Source organism: Henckelia pumila, unplaced genomic scaffold (genome assembly GCF_033568475.1).
Source record: "Henckelia pumila isolate YLH828 unplaced genomic scaffold, ASM3356847v2 CTG_38, whole genome shotgun sequence".
NCBI lineage: Eukaryota > Viridiplantae > Streptophyta > Magnoliopsida > Lamiales > Gesneriaceae > Henckelia > Henckelia pumila.
In genome coordinates this window covers 593,805-601,871 of record NW_027331813.1, presented here as the reverse complement: position 1 = coordinate 601,871, position 8,067 = coordinate 593,805, and positions in this window count along the sequence as shown.

The window sequence follows — 8,067 nt, the reverse complement described above, 5'->3', positions numbered from 1 at the left end:
GTCACAAAGAGTTGTGAACTCACGGCTAGCTGTATCCCTGAACCAATGAGGGTCACACAAGTAAAGGATTTCTAATCCCCGTTGAGATAGTTAAATTTAAAGAGTTAAATTTAGCAACAGAGAAGTTGGACTTCCCATAATAAAGCAAAGGGAGTAAAGTTTCCTAAAATGACATAGGGATGAGCATTTTTGGAAATCACTAAATTCGGATTTAGAAAAATTATCTTGACTTTAAAAGGTGCAGAAATGATTTCTGTGCACATTGGTGAAATCAGTTTATCAATCGGAGTCATGATGAATTTTATATTAATTTTTATAATAACAGGCTTGGCTTGTTGGGCTTAAATTATGACTAATGGGCCCTAAGGTGTTAGTTTCCCATTAGACATATAAGTTAGTCCAGTACATAAATTATATATAGTACATGATGGGATTTTCGAAAATCACATTATTCCAAGCTAGGAATTCGAAAATCCCTTCTCCCTTTCGTGAGAGAATTCAGTCTGTGTTTTTGGAAAATTACATTCTGAATTGACAGATCAGATCTGTAAATCTCATCGAGAAACATCTGATAGATTTTCTAATGCAATCTATCACAGGGTTTAGTTTTCTATTCGTGGACCTGATTAAGGAGTTGATCCAGACTTCAGTTCCTGGGATTTACAACAAGAGCAGATTTAATCTATTGGAGTCCATAGATCAAGCCATAGCTTGAATAGGTAATATTATAATTGTTATTATTATTTTACTCAATTGTTTTAATCACAAAGGATCTGGCATCCATAGATCTGTAATTGTTCCAGATCATAAAATTTTAAACTTCTGCTGCCTTGGGTGCCGAATCACACAGATCCAAGAACAGCGTTCCAACAGTGGTATCAGAGCCAGGTTGCTTTTTCTGATCTGTGTGATTAAAATTTTAATCGATAGTACAAAATTTTGGCCTCGGTTTTTTGAGAAACGAAACAAAAATTTTTGAAAACAAATTTTAATTTTTTTTTTTTTGCAACGGGAGGCGATCGTCGCTCCCCGGGGCAGCGATTTTTGCTGCGAGCGCTGCCCAGGGCAGCACCCGATCGCTGCCCATGGGCAGCGTGGGCTGCCCAAGCCCCACGTGGGGGGCTGCCGGGGAACGTCCCGGGCAGAAAATTTTGATTTTTTTAAGAATTTTAAATTTATGAAATTTAAGTTTTTGGTCCGATCGAAAATTGTTTTTGATTAGACCACGAGGCATCGGGTCAAATTGTTTGAGCCCGAATTTTTAAGAAAATTAATTTTTGGATAAATTTGAATTTTTGGAAAAATTTATAAATTTTATCCGTTAAATTGAATTTTATGAAAAATTAATAATTTTGGTACTATTGATCATAAAATATGATTTTATGGAGATATTCGATATGTGATAAAGTATGATTTTATTAGCTTATGAATATGTGATAAAATATGATTTTATCAGTATACGGATATGAGATAAAATATGATTTTATCTGTTTAAAGATTTTGCCACTTTAAATTGCATGATTATCCATTATTTTGAATAATGAATAAAAAGGATGATCAATTGTCATGACCAATTTGTTAAGTGTTTGCTAGGTTATTTACATTTGGGTTTTTATCATTGTACGTTGTTGGGTTTTTATTAATGGGTTTGTATTCTGGCCCAATTTGATTCGTCAAATGTAATAAAAAGTGAGTTTGGTTTATGGTCCGTTCACATCCCCTAAAATATGTATCCTCTACTTGTCATCGAAATTTATTGTAAATTTGTTAGACATAGTGGAAGATAATGTTTTGAAGAAAAGGTGGTGGGCCCAGCAGCAGATGATGAAGACCGAAGAAATGTAAATTGGAACGCAATGTAATAGGATTGCATTGCATGCAACATTTAACCTAGAATTGGACCTAGACACGTGATTGGCAACCATGGGTCGACTAGATTTGGGCATTGATCATCCTTTAATTAATATCTTTTTCTATTTAATAAAGACTCAGTATATTATACCAACTGTTTGGTATAACCCATTAATTTTGGTATGGCCAAATCAATTAAAAATTATTTTAAAATATCACCTCACTTAAATAAGGCCCTTCATTTTCTTCGGGAAAAACCAATGGAAAAAAAACCACTTCAGTTAAATGATAACTTCCACTTCCACTCACCTCTTCTCTCATCGTGGGTGAAAACCGTCATGAGATGTTGAAAATAATATCCATAACCACCGAGCATTTTCTACCTCCTGCTTCAAACAAAACAAATCTATTTGCCACAAATCCTTCAGTTCAAAACTCACTGGTTCGTAAGTCGATGCCGACAAAGTTTTTCAGCCACTAAATTGGATTCGAAGACATGCATGATTCCTTTACAATTGCAGAAGATGGACCACAAGAGGTGAGATCAAACCGGCCATTCATTAAATTAAATCTAAACCAACTATCCATTGGTTTAATTTAGTTTCGCCGCAGGTGAATGCGTTCCACTGCCTCATTATTCCTTCATCAAATCTTCAAAACCTTGAACACCAAAACCAACAGACGAACCCTTATAATGTACAAATGTTTACTCATCAAACGTTAAACTTCATTACACTAATTTCTTTTTTTAACTCCTACAGCTACAGTTTTGAATCTAAAAAAAATAAAGCCTTCACACTCAAAAGTCATATGCGTTCATTGAACTACGTATTAATATGAGATCATGAGTTAAAAGTATTAATGATAATATAAAATCAGTAAAACTATAAATAATTAATGCATATTCAAACACAATATAGTTTTGAGATATATTTCCACATAAACCAAGAAGAAATTACTTCAATGAATAAGGTCTGTCTAACCATTTACAGCCAAATGGAACTTGCAGAAGTACCACCAAACATCACCACCATCTGAGGGACTATTAGTGCAAGCAAGTTATTTCTGTCTGCCTTTACATTGATCATTCACATTAGCCAATCTCCTTATATTAGACGACATGTGTGTAAAAAATTCGTGCCCTTCGTTTAAGGATTTGAATCCCAATTAACAGTCCCTCAGATAACGGAGATGTTCGAAGATCTGTCAAATACCTTTAATCCAGCCAATCAATTTCTTCCAGGTTTCCTCTTATCTTTTTTAAGGTGCCTTTGTTTCTTTTCATCTTAGTTATATTATGTTGTTTACAAATTATTCTTTGTTTTATTATGGTTGTTTAAGCTATATTTGTGATACTTCAATTTGTTCTAACCCCGTGAACATTTTAACTTTTTCCACTTTTACTATCTTAGCTTTGCATTAAATTTAGAGATAAAGATCACGTAGATGTGTTTTGAAGACGGAATTTACTTTTTTATGGGGGGTGTTTGGAATACATGGTCTTGAAGAATTTTTTATTTATTTTTTATGCATGGTTGATGATGACAGTGATGTTGTTTTACATGTCACATTTTTTGCAAATTTGATGTCCTTTAATTTATCCTCACGTTTTTGCAAATTTTTTAATTTATTTCCTCTATAGATTGCAATTTCCCAATTTCTACTACAGTACAGGGGCCATCGACTCGAAGCCATGGAAATTAAGGTACTTTTGTATTTTATATGTGGTTACTTTTTCATTTCTCAGCTAAAAATTATATTTGAATTTAATTATGAAAAGTATACATTTCAAACTATAGGAAAACATGTAGAAAGCTTAGACCAAAATCAATCATTTTATTTGGAAAAAAAAAAAGGTAGTGTTCACAAGACGGATTTTCGAAGACACAAGGGAAAAAAAATAGTTTTTAATGTTTACTTCATCATTTAGGTTATTTTTATGTGGCATAATTCTTTATCCATACACAACTATTCACTAAAGTTCTACTGACTTTTTTCCATGATTATATTTCATATTTATTATCACATGGAATAATTTCATTTCATATAGGATTTTGACATTTAGGTCTTTGCTCTCAATTTCAGTTTATGGAAGTTATTTAACTTCTACCTTCATTCTTTTAGTATTGATCATGCCATCAAATCATCGTGTTTAGAAGAAGATTACTATGTATTAATTCATTCGATCGCATGTTAATAGTCTTTTTTCTAGGATTAATAGTCTTTATTTTCACGTGTATTTATTTTGATCTTAAATGGTTTTAATTGAAACATTTATCATGATTATTGTCCAGAGAATGAAATCAAATGGGCAACACCATCATCTGCATGTATGGGACCTTGACTGATTCTCTTGAAGAAGATTGTCAAATTTCATAATTTGCTACCTAAATTTGAAGTTATCTTTATCAAATGTTTAAATTCGAGATTCAAAATTATTGCTGGTTTTTTATGCTTCAAATGTTGAAGCAGACGTTTTTGTTGTATTTGATTCACGGTCATTTCTCTTTTAGTAAATTACCAAAAAATCATGTTATTTTTAAGGGGAAGAAAAATCATAAATGTACTTGATTTAGTTATACATTTGGTAAAATTATATTGTTAATATAAGTTGTATTGTTGTGAACGGTATGAAAAATAAAAGTATTTAGCAATTTTGCATCAAATTGTTGTTTGTTATGTTTTTCATTTGCAAAATAGCTATTCGATATAATGCATTAACGGGAAAACCATATTTATATTTTCTGTGGTTTTCAAGAATAAACTTATGTTAATTGGTTCATTGGTCAGAAAAAAATTATTATATATCTCATTTATTTTGAGGTTAGAAAAAAATATTATTCATATCTCATTCATTTTATAGATAATCATAGCTAACTAAATTAATTTATTATAAATAAACCATATATACACGACAACAAGATATAATATCTATATTTACATATTATATTACACACGCAATGTGTGTGTATTGGTAACTTTACAGTTCAATAGCTTGGCGATATGGACAAACCCAATGTAACAGTTCAATAGCTTGACAGTGAAATTTAATTTGTTTTTTTTAAAAAAAAAATTAATTTAAACATTCTGAAAGTGATGGACGATGGTTGATTCAATGTTATTTGGAATATTATGGTTATTAAATTCTTACATATGACTGATTCAATATTATTTAGGATATTTGATTATCGAATTTTTATTTTTAGACATCACTCTTTTTTCTGATTATATATGTTACTCAATTTGATGAAATTTTATTTTATTGGCTTATGAGTACTGCATAATGTGGCTTCAAACCAACATGTCAGTTTAAAATGATGGCATATAGTATGAACTTTTTCATATACTGTTTTATTTTCGTGGTCCTTATTGGTATCGTTTTGGGAGCTTTAGTTTTTTTTTTTGGAAAATTGCATATATCATCCCTGTGAAATCGCATGTTTGCTGATAACCCCCTATGAAATTTTTTTGAGCTAGAAGCCCCTTATGATTTTAAATCTGTAGCATACACCCCCTTCTGGCTAAAAAATGACTAAAATGCCCTTAATGTTATAATACAATTTAATATTAAAATATATTTCGTGTATGACAAATATTATGATAAAATAATTATATATAATTTTCATAGTTACTTAAATAAAATTTGATTATTTTACTCAATTAAATATAGAATTATAAAACAAAATTAATTTAATTATTTATTTAAGTAAGTGTATTTTGTCAATTTTTAACTGAAAATGGTGTGTATGCTACAAATTTTGAATCACGGGAGGTTATTAGCTTAAAAAAATTCATAGGGAGTTATTAGGAAACTCGACATTTCACATGAGTGATATATGCAATTTTTTTTTTTTCCCCAAAGTTTTTGATAAGTCAAAAATATTTTTTCTAAAGTTTTATTTCTTTGAAAATTTTTCCAAATATAGTAATAAAAATTTGTGTTTAAAGCATGTACGTGTATCTGTCTAAATATGTATACGTGTAAATTTTTTGTTTGATTATACAAAGTTGAAGCTAGCATAGACATAAATAAAATTATTCGTATGTTTTTTGGTAAATGTATACTGTAAATATTATTAAGTTTATTACTTTGTAATTTTGCCATGATTTGAATTCATCTATAAATTTTAATGTTATTGTGTTCTTCATTTTCCTAAGTTTTCGTATATGGCCGATGACTTCCTGATCCAATGTTGTCTTCTTCTTGATAGCCTTAAATTGTAATTTTTCAAGTTTCTTTTTGAATTAGTTAGAACTACTTTTCATGAACATTTTTTATTGCAATTTTACTATTGATATATATGAAATGACCCTAACTCTATAATTAATAAATAAATATGCGGAAAATTATTTTTTTTTTATATATATACTTACTAAATAAAATATGTACATGATGCCCATACATATATGCACAGAATAAAAAGATTTAAAAATAAATAAATAAATAAACGATTAAATACTTAAATAAAAATGCATTCTTTAAAATAAAATAAATATCTGAGTCAAAAATTTAATTAAAAATACTGCATAAATAAAATGATTAAAATTTGCATGCACTGACAATATTCAAAACTCACAACCACTGAAAAAAAATAATATAAAATGTAACATGCTGACATAAATAAAACATGCATGTGACTCAGACATCTATCACGGTCACGGGGTCACTGCATGCCCGCTCATACATCCTCGCCTCCGGTGGGTACAACCTCATCCTCAACGTACTCACCTGCACCATACCAGTGTAGTGAGCCTAGAGGCCCAACATGCTAACATAACAAAGGTTTAAAATAATTTAAAACAATTAAATACTAATACATACATATACATGAATGAGCATGCTTGAAAATTTCATAACATAACATAACTTAACTTAACTTAAATAACATAATACATAAACATTGTTGAGAAATTATTTTCTAACATCGCATGGTTGTATCCGTAGTGTAACCTTAAATCATACATTAAATACTAATCAGCGTGGAAACCAACATACGTGGCGGTGACGAATCACCTCTTAAATTGGCAGTAAACTGCCCTTCAATAGGTCACATATGGGGACGAATCCCCCTTAAATTGTCACACTACTTCAACTTCTAACATAAAATATTTTATTATTACTCAACCTTAAACATTTAATTATGCATAAAATTATTTCATGAATGCATGTACTTAATTAAAATGTGTGTCCTTCATATATATTTAATTTAAATTTCTTACTAACATATAAATATTAAAATAACTTCAATGCATGAAAATAATTAAATATATAATCAGGACACATGCAATTTTCTCATGGATGGTCCTGGACTGCTGGCCCTAACACTCAAGCCCATTTACTTAAATCTGGCCCATTAACACTGAAACTGGTCCAATAACATACTTAAGCCCAATAAAATTATTTTAAGCCCAATTAAATAATTTAAAGCCCATAAAAACATTCTAGACCCAAAAACAACTTAAACTGGCCCAATGGGCCCCAAAAGCCCAAATACTGGCCCAATAACTTTTATGGGCTCAAAAGCCCATAAAATTAATGGACTAACTTAATTAAAATTTTAAAAACCCAAATAAAATTATTTGGGAGCCCAAATAATTTTATTTCAAATTAATTGGCCCAAAAACCAATTAATTCATAAAATACTTTAAAATTAAAAAGACTCGAGTCCGGCCCACCAAACCCGGACCCGGACCAACTTAACTCGACCCACTAACCTACTGACCCGACCCAAACCCCACAACCCGACCCGGACCCTGCTGAACCCTAAAACCCGACAACCCGAAGCTTCAGGACACCACAGCGGATTCCACCACTGAGGCAGAATACATTGCAGCATCAGCTGCTGCTAAAGAGGCCGTTTGGATGAGGAATTTCGTCCAAGAGTTGGGCGTAATTCCTGAAGCTGTTGGTCCAGTTCCGGTGTACTGCAACAACACTGGTGCCGTTGCTCAGGCAAAGGAACCAATGTCTCATCAAAGATCCAAACACGTACTGAGGAAATACCACATCATCCGGGAGATTGTGGAAAGTGGAGAGATCACTGTCGAGAGAGTGGCCTCTACAGACAATATCGCTGATCCACTTACTACGCCCTTGCCAGGACCATTGTTTGACAAACATCGCGAAGCAATGAGATTACGTAGTATGACTAGTTGGCTTTAGGTCAAGTGGGAGATTGAAAGAGTGGGTGCCCGGTTAGCCAACTTGTGGCTAAG